This window comes from Triturus cristatus, chromosome 5_1 (assembly GCF_964204655.1).
Source record: "Triturus cristatus chromosome 5_1, aTriCri1.1, whole genome shotgun sequence".
NCBI lineage: Eukaryota > Metazoa > Chordata > Amphibia > Caudata > Salamandridae > Triturus > Triturus cristatus.
In genome coordinates this window covers 685,487,046-685,507,673 of record NC_140587.1, presented here as the reverse complement: position 1 = coordinate 685,507,673, position 20,628 = coordinate 685,487,046, and the positions used below count along the sequence as shown (strand labels likewise).

The following is a 20,628-nucleotide window of genomic DNA, read 5'->3' as shown; positions in this document are numbered from 1 at the left end:
CAAGGTTTTGCTCAGAAACCTGCAGCCAGTGCTATAAAGAATTTGCATGAATACCAAGCCTACCTCATCCACCACCAGGCACTCCCAACATCTTCATCTGACTCCTACAGACTCATTTTCATTCCTGCTCTCTCCCTTGTCCCGAAACAGTTGAGGGGAAAAAATGCTAATCCACAAAAATGAGAGCTGGTGGGTCTCACGTTTAATCACCGGCTCAAATTAAGCACTGTGAATGGCCAATAATAATGTGTTTCAAAATGTTCAACATTAAAGTTAAAGAAATCCAATTACTTTACATTTTTTATGTTCATGTGCCTTTTCTTTATTTTTTCACTTACTCCGCAGGGACCGCACTCCACTTCAAAAAATGTACATTTCTTCGTGAAGTGGTGCTGTCAGATGGAACAGAAGGGGATGAACCTTGAGGAAAGCTGCTGGCCTCGAAGAGGATGAATAATGTTGACAAATGGACACTGTGGAGAGCTAGTGGAGAATAGATACATTGCAGCCAGGTAAGCACGATTGCATGGGTGCGTCTGAATCAGAAGACACCATTCCAGGAAGAAAGTAATGTTGTTAAAGATGGAAAATAGGCAGAACTTATTATTAGTGCACTCTTACGAGGGCTACTAACCTAACTTGCTGGTATTCCAAAAGCAAGGTCTTTTTTTGTCACCTTACACTGAGAGATTGCTATGCCACTCCTATCAGACAAACCAGGGGCCACAATACCCATGCAGCGCTTTTTCCTTCATTGCGCGGGTGCATCTTTAAAAAGGTGTGCACGGCGCAATGAAGGAGAATGGGCTGCATTATGGGGAAGCTGCAAACTTGTGTTGACCTAGGGGCAGCGCATTCATGTGAAATACAGAGCGACTGCTTTACAACCGCTTCATGTTTCACTATGCCCTTTTAAAGGGGATTAGAGATCCCTCTGCAGTCGGGTGCAGTCACTGACTACACCCACCTGCAAGGGGGATGTCAGGGGGGTCCATGGGACTCCCTGCAGAAGAATGCTCTCAGTAGGGGCACTGAGAGTGTGCCATCTTTTAGGTGGCCCATTCTCAGTGGGCCTCCTGAGGCCTTCTTTCCCTCTGCACCCATGCCGGTAATACGGCAAGGGTGCAGAGGCAAAGAGATTCCCTCATTTGCATGGGCCACGCCCCATGCAAATGAGGGAACACCCCCTTGAAGATAGCACTGGTGGTTTATTTGCGCCAGCGCTATTGGTAATACAGAAGGGGCCACACAAGCATCTGTGGCCCCTTCTGTAATACCAAAGAACCCCTGGGGCGTGCAAAGTGGGCGCAAACGCCCGTTGTGCCCCGGGGCACTTTATGCAATACATCCCCTGGTGGTTGTATCTCACAGTCTCCTGCAGTTCTTTAAACCCTTGCAAGTTTTGCTGAAGTAGCAGCTTTTCATTATCACTCCACTTAGTTTTACCAAGAGACAGTAATTGCACATGAATGGATGAGGTGCAGAATATCCTGCAGAAAAACCCCAAACACGGATCCTGAACAACTAAACAAAGAAATATTTCATCTACACTGCTGTTGAGGAAGATCGCTGCAGTTTTTATGAAATGAGCAATTGCAAATACGAACCCATCTCATTCACAAACTTAATGAGTATTTTGAGTCTGTATAGGCCCCTTCTGTCTGCAAATATGGTTTTCACTTACAACATGACATTTAAAAAAAATCTGTCATGTTAAACAAAGGCAGCAGGAGTAGTTTACTACCTTTATTGACAATTAGCTTGCTCATCTTCCCTAGAATTCAATTGTGTTTTTAAACCGTAACCTGCCTTTCTGCTATCTCTTTAGCCTTTAATCACGTTCACTTCTTTTCTTTATCCCTTTATTTTAATTTGTATTGTTTTTATTTAGAGTGTTTTATAAAGTGCGTACATGACTCAAGGGTATCAGATGACTGTACATAGGGGTGACGAATAAAGTTATAGGTATAGACTGGTACATCAAAAGTGCAGAGCCACAGTAGGCTGTTGCAACAGATATCACAAAAACACCCGTCAGTCCATTAATATTGCCTTAGTCTGCATTGCTCTAGAATCTTCATGGTGGCTATTTTGCTGCTGCTCTGAAACTATTCAGATCCAGGTACTCAGGGGAGCAAAGTTTTAAAGGGTTCTCCTGTAAATTACATGCTTCTGACAAAATCTAGAAAATGCTGCCATTGTGATGACCCCTGTGCCCTGGGGAGGGGATTTGCAAGAGTCTATGCAAGGAATGTATTCATTAGGATATTTTTCACCTCTTTTTTGGGATGATGGGTTTGAGCGTACCTTGGGTGGTAAAGAGTTCCAGATCCTTGGTGCTGCCCTGGAGAAGGAGCGTGTGTACGTTTTTTGTTTTCAGAATCTTGGATGTTCACGCATGAGAGAATTAACATTTCTTAGACGCGGGCGCCACCGGAGATTCGAAACTTTTCTGCCAGGTAACTTGGTTCATTACAATGTATTGCTTTGTGTGTGATGCAGGCAATTTTCAGTTGAGATCTTGCCTCGAGGGGCAGCCAGTATAGATACCTAAGTGAAGGGGTGATGTGGTCAAAGTGTCTAGTTCCTGTTACCAGTCTCGCTGCAGCATTAAGAGTTGATTTGAGTGAAGCTGTTCTCGCTTTGGTTAGACCTGACAGGGTTGTAGAGCCATATTCTAGTCTGGAGACCACAGCATTTTGTACTGTTTGTTTGAAGGTTTCAGAAATGTTTTTAATTTCTTCAGAAAGCTGAGTTTGAATGTCGCACTGTGTGTGGTAGCACTGATGTGAGCTCTCATGTTTAGATTCTTGTCTAGTGTTATTCCAAGGGAGTTTGTGGAGTCAATGATGGTAGGTTTGCAATTGAGGGCATCTAGGTGCTTTAGCCAATCTTGGATGAATGTGAAGCTGTATTGTGGGGTGAAAAGATGGAATTCGGTTTTGAGAGTGTTCAGCTTGAGGTTGTTTTGAGAGAACCAGGACTGAGTTTTTACTAGCGTGTTCTTTAGTTGAATGACGTTGTCTACTGAGAAAATCTTTAAGTATAGTTGTGTGTTGTCTGCGTACATTTGTATGCAATGTTCGACTGCAGTTAGTAGTTACATTTATAGGTTAAGGAGTGTGGGGGAAATGGTCGACCCTTGGGGGACTCCGCACCTCACTGGTGAGGCGTCAGGAATGAGTTGCCTAGTTTGATGCGTTGTGAATGATTCTGCAGGAAGAAAGCAAACCAAAAAGCACATTCCCAGACAACCCCATTCTTTGTTCTAGGACTTTTAGTAGGTTATTTTGATTAACTGTGTCAAGTGCCGATGAGAGGTCTAGAAGGATGAGTAGGAACGTGTCGTTGTTGTCTAGTATCTAGGGTGTTGTCCATTATGTGCACAATGGCTGATTCAGTGCTGTGTCATGTTCTAAATCCTGATTGAAGTTTGTTGAGTAGGTTGAATTAGTCAATGTGCTGGATCAGTTGGTTGTGAACACACTTTTCCACAATTTTGCTACAAAAGGAATATTTGACATTAGGCGAAAGTTGCTCAGGATTGTAGGGTCAGCACCCACTTTTTTCAAGAGAGGTGTCAATTGTCCAGTCTTCAAGCATTCTGAGATACTGCCTTGTTTTAGCGATGAGTTTAAAATCTTCGTTAGTATAGGTGAGACGAGGTGACTTAGATCCTTTAGTGTTGTGGAGGGGATGGGGGTCATTGAAATGTGAAGTTGGTTTCATGTATAGTAAGAGCTTGTGGACCTCTTCCCTCTGTTAGTGTTTTGAACTCGCTCCAGATAGCAGGATTTTTGGTCTTGGAAGTGTGGTTCATCATTGGCTCCACTGCCTGGCAGGTAGGGTCATGGATGGGATGGAGATCATTGGCTATATTGTCTTGTGAGCTAGATTTCTTTTGTTGCAATTTCTTTTTTGATTTCTAAGATCTTTTCATTGAAAAATTAAGAGAACGCTTCACATTTTTCCACCGTGTTGTTGCTAAGCTTGTTTACATTGTTCGTCCCTATTTGTTGGATGAGAATTTCAAACAGTCATTTTAGGTGATTCCTTGCTTTGTCTAGTTTGGTTCTGAAGTACGATGCTTTGGCTTCCAAGTTGCATATTTTGTAGCTATTACGTCTTTCACGTAGTTTGCTTAGACGTAATGTTGAGGGTTCTTCATTACCACCTTCTGTCTCCCTTGCTTTCTTTCTTCGCTCCCTCTTCCTTTTCTATTTGTATTCATTCTTTCTTTCTTCTGTCTTTCTTTGTCTTTCCTTTCTTCCTAAATTGCTGACCCTTTTGAAGAACGAGTACTAACAAGTCATATACTTTTCTTTAAAATATTACAACTTGTGAGATATATAACTCAAGAACAACGGTTTAATAAACGATGACCTTACCGTCCAGTGTATAACGTACTGAGCACACAATATTTGTTTTTAAATTGTTCAAAAATGTGATGTCTTCTATATTAAACGTGGTTAAAAACTTCTTTGGCATGGATGACAAGTGTGCTGGTTTTTGGTGCTAGGAAACCAGAGGGTCAAATTCATAATTACAAACTATATCCCCAAATCAAAAACCAGCTAGTCTGAGTTTTTCTCTAGAGAATGAGGAATAACAACATGTACCCAGAAATACCAGGTCTTTGACTTGCATATTATTCCCATTTGAGAAGAAAACTGCTGTAGTTGTCCGCCTGCTCTTAACAGGCAGTAAGTGCCAGTGGGTCGGTTGTGGAGGAACAGGTGGCTAATGTAGGGAATCTGGAGTCTTGAAGCTGGCAGTGTTCTACCCTGGGGAGCATTGTCTTCTACCCTGTGCCGTTGCAGAGGTCACACAGGGCCGGGCTGTGCTGATGCCTGAAACCCACAGACCCTTAAATAGCAAACGGAGGTCTAGTGCCTCCGGGACAGGAGTTATCAAGTCTGGAATTTGGGAGCCCAGTATTTCTGGACCGAGAGACACTTGGAATTGTGAATGCAGTGGTGGATCCTCTGCTAAGGCCAAGGAGCATCACCCTTCAGATTTTCAGCAGTGCAACAAAGAAAAAACTAAATAGCACAATGTTAATATTATTTCTTTTCTGTGCTTAAGCCAGTTTTGGGGCAGGGCGGGACTTGGCTGCCATCACAGTCTCTAGGGCGAGGAGTGGATGGGGCACTTAAATGTGCATGATGGTTTGGTCGGCAGTCTTGGGCCAGCCAAACCGTCATGCTCAATTAGCATGTTCTCCACACAGCTGTATTGCTCAGCCTGGGTGGGAACCAGGCACATTCCCTGTCTGACAGCTGAACCAGGCTTCTCAAACCAATCACAACACTGCTGTCATGCTTGTGACAAAGCAAACACAAGGAGATGATGGACGGAGCGCTGAATCATGTCAGACACTCACCCCAAGTCACAGATCTGGGTTGAATCCATCATTGTTCTTTATCTCACTTCTCCACCCAGTTCAGACACAGCTATATGAAAATCAGACTTGACCCTGTGCCTCATGCTAACAGTCCAGACCAAACTGCCATGCCATGTCTTCCCTGGGCCGTAAACAAGAATTCTGGTATCGGTTTCGGGGTAACACCCCTCATCAGCCAGGCCAGCTTGAATCCAGTGGCAAAGAGAGCAAGGGAGCCACGTCTGGGCATACCCTGCCAACTTAGGGCGTACAAAGCAAACACAATGAGATGATGGACGGAGTGCTGAAACTTTTCAGACACTCACCCCCAGTCAAAGAGCTGGGTTGAATCCATAATCATTCTTTAGCTCACTTCGCCACCCCAGTTCAGACATGCTTGTGACAGCAGTTTTGTAATTGGTTAGGGGAGTCTGGGAGCCTGTGGGCTTCCGGTTGACAGAAGAGGACGGAGGAGAGGTGGCGGCCGGCCGGCAGCTAGTGATTTAAAAAAAAAATGTTTATTGTCTTCCCTCACCACTACTGCCCCAGAGCATCCACCACTGTGTGGAGGATGGAGTTTCATCTAGAGTTATTGATCCAGGTGAAACAGGTCAAATTGTAATTAGAGTCTTAGTTGTTTATTTTAAATGCATAGTGAGCTTTTGATAATAATTATTCTGATATTTCTTCTATATTTTGCAATAAAAAAAGAGACAACATTTTTTACACACTGGCCTCATATAGCCTTCATACTCTATCATCATATGCTAAGCCATTCCATGTTCCCTATGCAGATCAGAGTTGTGTTCCCACTGTGGCTTCAAAAGCTCCTCCCTAAAAATAAAAGGAGAAATTAAAGAATGAGGTGCATTTTACAGCCCTTAGCATGCCTTTTACCAAAGGCTGAGAGGAGTTTATATGATGAATATTATCTTTCTGACTCAACTTACTTATTTTCTGTTTGAACAGCAATTTAAGCAATTAAGTGGCTGGTACTGTCATCGCAAGTTTTTTTTAGATGGAATATCAGCTACCTGTTTTAGTCCAGTTGAGATGATAGGATGTGACAGACAATAAATTATTTAAAGGCCATCTCAAAATAAAAGGAAATGTGTTAGGCTCAGTCAGCAGCATGTGGAAAAGTTTCCTCCCACACCCATTAGACTAAATCCTAAGCAAGCATATTCCAAAGGGGTGGTATTGTTCAGACAAAAGACATAACATAATTGTTTCACTTACATTTTACTTGAATGCTTGTAATGAGCCAATAAATCAGAACTCTAAATTAAAGTCACGTTAGTACCACATTAATTTTAAAACAATATGCAAATTAATTGGGGTAAGAGTCTACAACCAGAGCCGTTTGTTGAAAATTCCTAGCCATTTTGACAGGATTAAAGGCTTGAGGATCCAGAATTTAGCTAATAGTTTCCAGCTGCAAAATCACAGAAATTAAATTCAGGCAGATCGTAAATATAAAAGTAGAAATGTACGTTTGCTAACATGCATCCCAAAGACAAACAATTGTCATTCTGACAAAATGCTCTGAAGTTATCTGTTAATTTTCATTCAGATTTCACTTCAGAGTGGATGAATCAAAACACTTACATAAGAGAGGATGCCCCAAAATAGTAATGTTAACCTCAGACTGCTATGGTTGATCTTGTCAGTTCATTTTGAAGCACCAGCAAACGAAGGGAATACAGGAAGGAACATCGTTATTAGTATTCACTTTGGCATGATGTAAAGGAAAAAATAACTATAAAAAGTAAACCACTCTTTTCTAAATAATTGAGGGACATTTTCATCCAGAACCCAAGTAGACGTGTTCAAGAAGAACTTTCTCTATGGGCTTGCTTTCCCTTTCCTGCAGACACCAAAACAGCCATTATATTATAACTAGAAGGTATTATGTTGCTCTCTTTCTTAAGGTAAGGGACCTAAGCACGGCCTCTAATAGACCGCAGAATAACAGATGCCATATGAATAAAAGATAAGCAGGTAAATTAATATGCTGGACCTACTATACTTTTTTACGTCACATTTGTAAAATCGTCCAGTCCAGAGCACTAGACAGTTTTAGTGTAAGAGAGGAAGAATGATGAAGACCCTTCTTAATTTGATTGTTAACTCAATAAATTGGGCAAATATCAAATATATACACAGGAGTCACAACTCCCTCATTTAATTCAGTTTACCAACCCTCATACACCCAAATCAAAACTAAGTGCCTGATTACCATGTTGGGTGGACCGCCCCCGACAGGCCGTCAGTGGCAGTCTGCCCGACAGACAGCCCTTTAATCTGACTGCTGCCTTTTGATGCATGTGGTCGGACTGTCAGCAGTCGGGGTATGACCGCCGACTCCGCCTTCACCAGGATCTTAGATCACAATGGGGCAGCGGTCAGAATCGTAGTCTCAACAAGAGGCGGTGCGAAGGCAGGCACCGCCGTTGGGATTACGGAGTCACTTTCCGACAGCTTTTTCATGGCGAGAAGACTGTCATGAAAAGGCTGTTGGGAAGGGACTTTGGGGGCCCCAAACAGGGCCCCCTACCTCATGGGTCACTGCAAAGTGGCACTGAGGGCACATGTAGTGCCCCCATGCACATCCATGCACCATGTGCCATGCTCTGTAACACTGTGGCTTGTGCTGCAGCCCTTTTCCTGGGCCGCAGCACAAGACGCAGTGTCAAACAGCACTTTCTGACCACCAGCAGGCGGTCCTATCGTTTTTGGGTGGTTGGACCTCCGACTGCTTGTGGGGTGGTCTTCTGACCACCCAATATTGTAAACAGGGCCTAAGTATCAAATTTGAGGAGCTCTATTTGATAGTTCATTGAAATATTTTTTATTTCAAATCCCCAAAAATGTAACTCTTGTCATTTTCCATTAATGTGTATAATTCAAGCCTTTTATTTTGTACAGAACATCATGTCAACACATGATTTGCAAGACTATCATTGCTTTCTTCTGGCCACCAACACCTAAGACGTTTCTCATTTACTTTGCAGAAAGCATAGTCTTACAAAGTAATCACAAATCTTACATGCTTGCTTTAATCCAAGTCCAGAATACTAAGTTTATTTTAGAGTTGTCTAAAAACAGTAACTGGCAAAGTGGGAGCAAAGAAGGTTTTGCTTTTCCATCTGGCAAAATGTCAATGCCAAAAAGACTAATGTGTATTTAGAAAACGAATTAAGTTTAAATTATATTTATGTATTAAAATTACTTTCTCGAATACCTAATTTCCACCTATAAGTCACCTCAGAAATACATTTTTGGTAGTACATAAAGTGATGGGTTTGGCTGCGCCACTCCTCAGAAAACAAATATCATTATATGTGTTATTTTTTTGGATTCTTTATTAGATATCATTGTTAGTATTAAACACATGGGGCCAGATTCACAGAACTAACAAGACAAAATCCTAAACTTACTACCATTTTGGTTTTCACAGAAGGCACTTACTCATTTTGGTATTCACAGAAGGCACTTACTCATTTCGGTATTCACAGAAGTTAGGAGTCCTAACTTTAGGACTCCTAAATGCCTTCTGTGAATTCCGAAAATCTTAAAGTTAGGATTTTTCTCAGTTTAGGAGTCCTAAAGTTAGGAGTCCTAACTTTACTACTCCTAAACTGAGAAAAATCCTAACTTTAAGACTTTCGGTATTCACAGAAGGCATTTAGGAGTCCTAAAGTTAGGACTCCTAACTTCTGTGAATACCAAAATGAGTAAGTGCCTTCTTTGAATACCAAAATGGTAGTACGTTTAGGATTTTATCTTAAGTTAGTTCTGTGAATCGGGCCCACAGTTTCATTAGTTGTACACATTTTCAACTCAAAATTGATTGTATATCTATAGACACGTTTCAAATGTTTGTAAGTTTTGTCAAAGTAAATTTACTTGTTTTTAATGTCTTTGCCCTGTTGGAAGAAGTTATAGTAATTTATTTTGGTAATATCTGTGCTTTTCTTGTCTGGGTGCATCTTGTCATTCTTATTCTTTAGTTAAAGGATATCATTGAAGGCCTTCATAATAATCATCCTGATTGTGTTTTGTATTATGCTCTGATTTCAATTCATGTGGTGCAAGAATTGCTTTTAGCAGCTTTGAAGATGACTGATCATTGGTCTATTTCTTACTTCATATTTACTATACATTCTGTGAACCTGAAAGGCCACCAAAAAGGTCCAAACAGGCAGAGGGCATAATTGTTTAAATCTGTATTGCTGTACATTATTTTACCGATCCTGTTGCATGCCATTGGCTGGTTGAAAATACAGTGGTCCTTGACCTGAGCCAAACTACATGCACCTTTTCCCACTGTTCAGCATGTTACATGGCTCTTCCTATTGACAGGACAGAAAGCCCTTACCCACCATGACACTGGCACGATTCATCATTGGACCCTGACTGGCACCATTCTTGTAGATCTAGGTGTGATCTACAGGCTGTAGCAGGGTCCTCCACAGGTGTTCTTTTTATCGCCAGGAGAAAAGAGGGGGTGTCCTGTGTGAGATGAAGCCCTACCGATGGTGTAGGGCTTGTGATGCAGATGGGACAGTAAATGCTTTAAAACTGCCTTACCAATGAATATGTGTAACGTACAACAATGTCACAGAGGGTATTATTTGGCAATTTCTAAGAAAGCACAATTAATTGCTGCAAGCACGATAGGGAGAACAGGTTGACAATCATTTGCTGAATCTTCGTCATATATTTAAAGACAAACAAAGCACTGTGTTACATTGAATGGCATGTAACCTGTGTTATACTGTGCACAAGTTCTCCTGAAATGGTGAACGGTGCAAGTAACACGTGAGGAAAGTATGTACAGCGGACAAGGGGCACAAACAAAACAAATTATATATACAAGGTGTATTCGTAGTATTTCCCATGCAATGAAAGCAAATAATACAAGGTAGTTTATATGGGCAATCATGAGAAAGGTGCCATAATTTTGCTGCAAAAGTCGACGGCGTTTCGGCCTGTGTGCAATGTTAGGCCATCATCAGGACCAGGTTACAAGTAGTTAGGAAACAGTGCTGTGGGGGAGAATGAAAACACTAAGTCGTGGACCATGGTCAGTGGTAAACAAGAGAAAGGGAAAGACCAAGATGGCAAGGAAGTGAGCCAAAGCAGATGTCTGCAACAGGTGAGACATGACAAATGAACCCAGTAAAGGCAGGGACTGAGTAGCACACTAGCAGAAGAAATACTGCATGTCTAGGCTCAGAGAGAAGAGGAGAGGTGAAAAGAAGCAGCAGGGGGATGTTAAAAAAAGACCAGAGGGGTCTGGATAGCACTGCAGTAAACCTCGCTGCAGCCAGAGAATGGATCGCCAGGAGACGTGGGCGCAGGAACAAATGAAAAGTCGTGAGGGGGTGACCGAGCAGTGAGCAATGGCCTTGAGGCGCTGAAAACCGGGAAAACTTACTAGGAGCGGGGGTGGAGACAAGTTGTCTTGAGCAGAGGGCTGTAGAGGTCCAACTGTTGGGAAAAAGGGAATGAGGGATCAGTGTAGTAGCAGCTTGAAGGAGTGGAGTCACCGGGGGAGGTGCTTGAAGAAAATGTCACTCACCAGGTGTACAGCTGATGGAAGGAAGCCCCTTAAAAAAGGTGGGTCCAGAGGGAGAAAGACCAATGGGTCAAGAGGCTAATGTGAAAGTGGCAGTATTGTACGAGTGTCAAGCTGCATCCATCTAAAATGAGGAGAAAAAGAGGGGGAATGGAATTAACCCAGATGCGAAAGAATTACCAGGGGAGTGGGTAGGAGGAGGCCATCGTGGAGACTTACTGGATTAGTCAAGAGCTGGCAGCGAATATTTCGTGAAATGAATCCCTGAGTCGACAGGCTTTTGTGAAGGTGGCGGTATAGCGCAAGCGTCAAGCCGTGTCAATCTAAAAGGAGGAAAAGGGGGGGGGGGGAATTAGCCCAGGTACAGACAATCAACCGGGTGAGTGATTAGAGAAGGCCGTGGTGGAGACTTACTGGATTAGTCAAGAGCGGGCAGTGATTTGCGCTTGGAGGAAATCCTGGGGCAAGGGATAGGGCTGTCCAGCCGGCATGGGTACTGCAGGTCCAGACAAGCTGGAAATTAGGGAAATTAAATGCTGTCAGCTGGTAGTCATGTGTTCACGTGAGACGTGAACACGTAAAAAATGACTAGAAGGCGAACGGAGGCAAGAGGGAAGAAAAGTAAAGCATAGAGATCATACGTTGCAGACAGAGTGACGATTCGAACAATTTGGGTGCAAGCCTGTATATACAGCCGGCGTGTTAATGAGTGCATACAAGCTGTTATATAATTATTAAAATACATAGGAAAACAGCGGTTCTTTTAAGAAACAATTATGAAGATACATTGCAAAACAACGATTATTGTAGGAAACAGTTTGACAACAAAAAGTAATATGGTTACATTGAGGCCAGCAATTTTACCTGAAAGCAGATGCATGCAGCCTACAGACTAGCAGGGTGTGCGTACATAAAATTAGGGAGATGAGTATAAAGGAATATAGAGGAAATTGTATACAGATTATTTGCAAATACCATGAAAAGTATCACTTATACAGGGGATCGTAGAGCCAAGACTGGATAAATCTAGTTTTATGTATTACAATGAATAGTGATAGTGGAGTTATGGGAGAAGAGGAGGGGTAATGCCATTCTGATTTTTCCTACTCTAAGACCTGGATGCTATGACGATCACTCTATCTTTTATACTTTTGGACTGCTCTGTCAATGCTACAATTGGTAGCAGATGAACTGAGATCTTCTTTGCTAAACCATTTCATTTTCAATTTTATTTCTCGATTCTATGCTAATGGACTCACCCTTAAAGGACTTTAAATTTGAAACTTTTTCCCCTTCTTCATAGGATCAGAGGTTTTAGGATATTGAACCATCCTTCTGCCTTAATGGTAGTGGGGCTTTGTAATTCTGTATACACATTTTTTATTAATAACCTTCCGATAAAAGCATTGCCTAAATGTTTAGCATCTTAATGCAAGCTGTGATATTCTTAACTGAAATTCTCAAAAGACTACTTATTGCTATGAATTTCGAATCTTTAATACAATATCCAATGTAATCTAATATCTGTCTGAGTCCTGTTGGTCCTTCCATTTAAACTGTGCTATTTACAAATTATTTAAATGTGTTGTAGGGCAAATCAGCAAGCTCTGTCCGAACATCAAGTTTTACTTCTTTTGTTCTGTGTTGCCATTGCCATTGCAGAGCTCTTGGCCTGCCTAATTCTAACCCAGCTTAATTTCTTCAGGAGATTGGGTCTTCCTGTTGCTATTCTTTATTTCTATAGCATGGTATAGAGATTGGTATACCTAAATCTGATCTCAAACTTGGGAGTTAGCTGTCAATTAATGATCCTCATTGGTCAGCTAACATAGAGTTTGGCTATCCTAATTTCCACCCCTCCTATTGGTGGAGAAAGATTTATTAGAGGATCGTTGCCTATGTGGTAAATGGAAATGCTGCGACTTCTCTAATAGTAATGGACCCAGCGCGATTAGAGTAGTAAGGAGAGTAAGTGCATAATAAAATGTGTACCACTCTTGGGCTGCAACAGGGGAATCTTTGGTCTTCTACCAAATTACTGTTAACATCTTATGTACTCTTAGGGGCCGATTATGATCTCACTAGGAAGGCCTCCAGATGGGTTTCGGAATGAGCAAATTCGATTCGGAGCCTATGTTTCTGACCGAATCTTTCCCCGTTGTGAATGACCAAGTACGATGCGCAGATCTTGTCCGCATCGTCCGAATTGTTTCCGAACCTGATCCTGTCAGTCTGACTCGTTCATAGCCAAATCGCGCGCGCACTAGAGCCAGATTCCAAACGAGCGAGTATGATGCACGATTCGGACAGCCGTATCGAATCAGTCTCATCGAGACAAAATGGCTGTGGGAATGAGACTTCTTGGGGCTGTAGCAGGCCCCCCTTCACCCGGGGCCCTCTGAATAGGTCCCATGGGGGTTCCCATTGGTCAGCCCTTTCCATGTATGCACAGTGTGGTGGGCACCATGAGGTTATAACAACAAAGAGAACCTATGGTCGAAAATATATAAAAAATGAGACAGCATCTGAAACAGATATAGTATTTTATTGGTTCTGTTTGAGTGATGAAAGTAAAACCAGTGCAAGAGCTGCTTTGAAAAAATAACAGCTCACGTCCAGTTGGAAAACAGGTCTACATGTTTCAGCCTATGGATTGTGTGGTAATCCGGCTTTCGTCAGGACCTAGGATGTTTTGCTACTGCTAATTAATAATGTGTGATAACAAAAATGTGTATAACACAGCGAAAGGAAATTATACAACCTACTTGGGTTGCAGAGTATATCTTTCAGCACTCTTTTCTGAATTTGTCAGGAGTGTGCATCCATTTCCTAGAAACAAAAGAACATTATGTTCAAAGCAGCTCTTGCACTGGTTTTACTTTCATCACTCAAACAGAACCAATAAAATACTATATCTGTTTCAGTAGATGATTTAAATGTTTCACACTCGCTGCACTGCTTTATTCACCAACATTTAATGCTAAAAACCACATCTTTCCTGTATACGGTAGATACTACATCTTATACCGTGAGTAAGATTCTGGTAGCCCGCGATAGCTGTTGCCTTGTTCTATAAGGAGAGCACAGCAAGGGCCACTGGATTCCAGAAGATGTGGGTTGCAACCCTGGTGGCTGATGGGATTCATTCTCACCAGTAATGGTACTCACTTGCTGTCTCATTTTTGATATATTTTCGACTATAGGTTCTCTTTGTTGTTATAACGTTTTGGAATCAGGGGTTAGGAACCTATTTGTCTTTAAACATTTTCCCCTAGACCCCTTTTGATATATCTGGCAGATTCTAGATATAGATAGTTATTGGGCACCATGAGGTGCCCGCCACAGGGTGTACGCTTTTCCCCACCCACCCCTTTTTGCTATGGGAGCCTGTATACGTGTTCGGTATGCAGGCTCCCATATAGTTCAGTGGGAGTTCGAGAGAACCGAGTCCATCACCATACGGGTGCATCGAAATCAGTCGCTCGGACTCGTGGAGCGCATTTCGCTAGGAAAGCCCTCGAACCCGAGTCGTAAGGAGGGCTTTCCGAGCGAGATCGTAATCGGCCCCTTAGAGGTGAGATGAACACAAGATCCTTAGAATCAATAGTGACATGAGTGGTCAGGAAGTTACATGTGATTAAACTCCATTGATTCCCTCTGACAATAGTTAGACACTTAGACTTTGCAATAAGGTGGATGAGCGTAAGCCATTTACAGTTCATCGAAATTATCATGGCGCAACAATTAATTCACATCTCACCATTCTTTAGATGATAATGACTTAAACGTACAGTGTCCCTTTGAGGGAGGAAGAGCCTGATATAGGTACAGTGTCGAATACATAGCTAAGGTGTTGACACTTATTTATGGCGCATCAGCAGGGCTGCAGGGCAAGAAGCAAGATTTGCAAGTCTCTGCAAAGGCATTGCAACCATAAAAGAAGCTTAGATACTCCTGTGACAAAAGGGTTCAAGATAGTAATGCCCTCTGGTTCTACTTGAGGTAGATGGTAATTAATACAATAGACAGCTAATGCTGTTAAAGCTGCCAAAAATGATTTTGAAACAGTCAGTTATATGGAAGGAGTGATAACAGTTGTTCAGTTGATGCTACAACAATAACGTGTGTAGATTAGAAACTGCTGTACAAATGTGTAAGAATATAAAGGGAAAGGCAGCAATGGCAGGTACAAAATTTCACCATTCACCTATTTGAATTAAAGTATATAGGCATAAACTGCAGTCACTGTGATCTTAAACAACATAATTTTAAATTACTCTGAGGGCTTTCTGGAAGGCACATACGTTTATTGACCCGCAGCACAAAGCACTGCGCAACTTTGTATAGCTAGAAAGTGATGTTGATTGATGTAGACATTTGCAGTAGACCAAATTGAACTTAATACAAAGGGATGCCTGACTGAGACAACTCCGATAGACTAGTTTAAACAAGATATTCTTCCGTTGACTTAAATTGAAGAAAGAGTACAAAAACAGAAATCTGTTCAGAGACGCAATACAAAGCAGTCTAGAAGATCTGAGGAGTGCTGCAAACAAAGGTGGTCAAAAAGATTTTAGGGCATATTTACAAGGGAATTGCACCACAGGAACATCACTTTTAATGACATTTCTGTGGCGCAATGCCCTGCCCCATATTTACAAGGTTGCGATAAGCCAGTCTGCTGCGGCAAAGGGGAGGGCAATGGGTGTTGCTGTGGGCGTTCCACCGCTACACCCATTGTTTTTTTATGCTGTCCCCTATTTACAAGGCTGGCATAAATATGGGGCAGCACAAAAAATAAGACCAGGGAAAACCTGGTCTTAAACAGGCGCAACAATGAGAAATTAATAATTTCTCCTCCTTTTTGCTGTTTCTATGTGTGCTGCATTCTGCAGCACACATAGAAACAGCAAATCACCATTAGTGATTGTTCATGTGCAGGAAGATGTCCCTTCCTGCACATGAACATTGATTAAAAAATTATGTTGTGCAACTTCTAAATGTGCTGCAATCTGCAGCACACATAGCAGTTACAAATCGGTATTATTGATTGTTGCTGTGCAGGAAGGTGGACCTTCCTGCACATGAACAATCATTCTCTGCAACACAGGTCCCGTTGCACTATTATGCAAGGGTCCTGCGTTGGTGCTAGGCAGCTCAATTTAGTGGCAGCGCTAGGGGAAACACAGGGGTGCACCACATTCTTGTTAATACGTTGCATCCCTGCATTTTGAAACTGTCAGAGCACGGCGTTAGAAATTGTGGCTTAACAGCACGCGCTAACACTTTCATTGTAAATATGCCCCTTACTTTCTTAAGGACAAATGCATGGGGGACACATTTTTACCTTTTTTGTTACTCTTTTTTAGTTTGCCACATTGAATATCCTTTTCCAGTGCTTTCGGATTGAGTGGTGTATGTTTTCTTTATAACATATGAACCCATTTGAAGTCTGACAGACTTTGTTTTCCAACTTATGGAAATTTGACATTTTCACTTCATTTTTTAAGTATATTTTGGTTAGTGGCTGAGTGCATAAAACATGCATTTTCTCGCAGAAAAGCATTGCAGCTTGTGCGAAGCTGCAAAAGGTTGGCCTATGTGGGCCCTCGTTATTTGGACGTGGGAGCTTAGTAGCTACCTGGCTTTCGTGTTCTTTAATAAAAAGTAATCAGTACATAAAAGAGCATCTCAGAGCTGCCAACCATTGTCAAATATTGGACAAACCAAAAGTTTCATGCTTGCGATTCACTGTAAACATTCACTGCACCCCACCGAAGTAGCTTTTCATAACATGTTCCTCTGGGTGGAATGAAAGGACTGTCTGCAACCCGCCTCACACTACCGGCCCAATTCACAAAGGTAATCTTAAGCCTGAAGTAAATGTTTAGATCTGAAGTCTAAGTTTAGACCTGAAGCCTAAGCACCCAATTCGCAAACCTAAACTTCGACCTGAAGTCTAAGTTTACCTTAGTAAATTGGGCCCTAAGACTTCAAGTTTAAGCATAGACTGCAGGTGTAAGTTATCTTTTTGATTTGGGCCCATAGTTTGAATAGCCAAAAATCTGTAAAGTTACAGAAAAAGTGTAAGTTTACATTTGTGAACAAGACCCTAGTACGTACCTGGATAGCAGGACAGCAGCAGTATAGGTACGAGTGGGCCCCAGGTCTACGTCACTCCTGCTGAAGCACTCCTTGCAGAACAGCAGGGACAAGCAGCATTGGAATATAAGTGAGCTGTTAGGTTTACCCTTCATTTCAGAACACTGCTGTTACTGATAAGTACTCACAGTTCAGAAGCTTGTCTAAACGTGAAAGTGTGTGCAGTCTTATTTTTCTGGTCACCCTAAGCAGGATGGACTCTGTCACCGTATGCCTGTGAGATCCTGAATGCCAAAAATGTCCTTCATGTACTGCTGTGATTGTGGTACAGCATTTGCTTTTTTTTTCTTTACACCCTTTCTCAGTATTTTCACAGGCATCCATCGTTATCTTCTTAAATGCATCATGTGTGTGGTGGTGGGAGGTTCAGGTGTGGACAGGGGTCCATAATGGAACATAAATCTTTTTCCAGATAACAAATAATAAATATCCACGCTCAATCTAGAAAGCATGTGTGTGACTCAAGCCAGCAAGGGGACCATTTCACATCAGAAAGCCCATCATTATTCAGAGGGTTCCCTCAGGGATTTATTCAAATTACTATCAGCCTGATGAAATTCGGCGCACGATTGTGATGTTGAAAATCGGAGAACGAATGCGTTAACCCGAGTCTCTACAATTAATGGAGACGGTTTTAGGATTTTTTTGTCTTAATTTTTGTGTTTACTTCTACGTATGTGTTTGGCTATTTCTGAACCTTTGTGAAGCATACTTCCCTGAAATCTGTAATATCACCGATCAAGCATGCCGAATTAAATGAGAAACCCGCATCCTAAAATTCTCATGAGAAAGATCAACACATCAATGTCTGTGGGAAGAAAAACGCTTTTGTGAATATGGATGACTGAGCAACAGGGGAATTAATGACCTTCCAATATCTTTGCCATCAATATCTTAGAGCAGAAATGTGTATTTCAGGCTGCAATGACTCATTTGTGATGGGTTGAAGCTAGCATTCATTTTTCATGGGCCGACAGGCTCCACTTTTCTAATTATATGTTTAGAATCGATTTGAGTTAAAATTACCGAAAGGCAAAGGGTAGAATTTGACACTGCTACTTTCGGATCAGTAACACTTTAAAAATAATGCTAATAATAATACTTACACCACTACTACACCTATTAGTACTACTACTACGACTTGTACTAATAATAATAATAGTAATGACCAAAATAATAAGAATTATCATTATTAATACTATGAATAATCATAACAGTAATAATAATACCAGTGATAATGATTTATATTTTTATTGTAAAGTGCTGCTGGTCCGAATCTAACAGTGTCAGATTATAGCCATTTCCTTTAAGTTAATTAACCACTACTCCACCTGGGTATCGTTATTTATGCAGTGTTTTTATAAACAGGGACCCTACTACTTATCCCCACTACACAGCTAGTACCATGGTACATCAGTTCTAATAGACTCCAAGCAGAATTCCTGTTCGGTGGGCTGACATGCTCCACCTTTGTACCTTCATGTCTAGGATGCATATTTAGAATGGAATCTAGGATGGACTCTGAATTCACGGTGCGAATGTCCCATTGCATCGAAGGGAAAACACATTGGAGATGATTCACAAAATAATCTGAAATGGCAATAGTCACAGGGCCTCAATATGTGGTCTTGGCGTAGGGTAGTGTAGGAAGTCACCTTGCTGTGCTGCCCTACGTCAAAGTGAAAGGGCGGGAATGCACCGTATTCTATCCAACACAGTGCATTCCTGTCCTTTCCCTCTGCACTGGTGCCATTTTTGCTGCCTAGCGCCAACGTAGGCACCCTTCCACCATGGTGCCAGGGTGCCTTTTTTGTCAGCAGAATTGTTTTTGTGCAGGAAGGGGCGCCTTTCTGCACAAAAATGATCCTTGGAGGCTTTTTTTCTGAAAGAGGAAAAAACGAGGAGAAATAAAGTCCTCATTGTGCCTCCCCTAGTGAGGTTTATGGTTATAGCAAAACACCAGGTGTACATGGTTTTGTATATCTGGGGAAGCATCTCCCTAGTACAGAGTAAGGCAATGCAGGAATTTGTGCTGCGTTGCCTAATTCCATATCTATCAGGCCATTCAAAGCGATGCAAAGTTGCTTTACGTGACCCCATAACTATGATTTTCTAGTTTGTGCCACCGGAGAATGATGCTCCGGCGGCGCAGACAGCTCATAAATATACACCACAGAGTCTTGCATTGATGCTGTGATGAATTCTTTGACATTTTGTGGGGAATTTGCAAAGCCCTTGTGTATTTCCTGGGATTGTACACATTTTGGAATTGTCCTAGTTGAATGCATGAAATCTTTATTCTGCTAATATATTTTAGCTATACAAGTACTGATTCAGCGTTTTCTGGGCCCACTTTCTTACCATTGGTCCTCCAATGGACCTTTTATTTTCTGCCTGGGAGGTGATGGGAGTTAACATTTACATCAATCAAATTTCAATTAACAGTGTAAACCATTTGGCTACACAATAAGGACCAGGAATCAGTAGCTAGGGTTAAGAAATGTTATTACAAATTTAGAATCAACTTAAGATGCACAACTCTTAACACCATGCTATAAAAATATAGAATAACAGCAAGAAGGCCCAACCTCCAGAAGACATTGAGGTGAATCAACATTAGTCAAACAAGAAATTCAGCCACAGCAATACAAAATATTAATAAAAGTAATTGACGCTTGGAGAACAGTCTCAGATTTTCTCGCCTATTAATATGTAAATCTAAATCACCTAAAGTAAAGTCCAAGCTGAAAGGATGGTTCTAAAGTCTAAAGGATCTCAAAAATCTGAAAATTCTATAACAGACAATAGAACCAGGCAAGGGAAAAATAAGTAGGAAGGTGTCAGCATTTCAAAGCTCGATCAAGATTCTTTTGAATCAGGGAAGTAAGTGTTAGTCTAAGCCACACTCAGCAAAAACTCAAGGACAGCTTAGAGATCTAAACATCTCAAGTGTTCTGGGGAAAGTCTATAAAAGGAACCTAAAGGGATCTGCTCTCCAACAGTGTGAACACTAAGTTATAACACACAAGAGTTTTCTTGGGCAACACCCTTTGCACGCATCATCTGGGGTCTATTACCTTTCTCTACTTCTCACATTGTAGACTGCAACATTCACAAGTATCTCACACTGGAAATGGGAACAGCATTGTCTTCTCACTCACAGGCCAGTTTGTTAACATTGCTGAATAGACCTTTCATTTAACACTCTGGCTCTCCATGTTCTTTCGTAAAGGTATTCTTCTCAGGCTCTTTCTCTCTACAACTAGTACAGTAATTTATCTAGTCTTCAACTAACAATGCATGTGAATACTTTCAAGAAATGTCTCGTTAGCAGAAAATGAAAAACAATATTTTTATGCGGCACGTTAATCATGTCTACTAAAGACAAGTTAAAGTATTAATTAAATTGTGCACATTTAATATACATATCCACATTTAGACAGAAATTATATGAACTATCAGTACATTAGTTCATATTACATAGAGTAAATGCAGTAAA

The 20,628-nt window shown here is 41.5% G+C and overlaps 1 protein-coding gene across 1 annotated transcript in view; it reads left to right on the top strand.

The window, feature by feature from the left end:
* The first annotated feature begins 351 nt into the window (after positions 1-351).
* Positions 352-20,628, top strand: part of SNTG1 (syntrophin gamma 1) — a 2,687,950-nt gene continuing 2,667,673 nt past the window's right edge. Inside the window, exon 1 of the mRNA XM_085605648.1 lies at positions 352-512. The gene's annotated coding sequence lies outside the window, so the exon portion shown is untranslated. The remainder of the gene's footprint in view (positions 513-20,628) is intronic.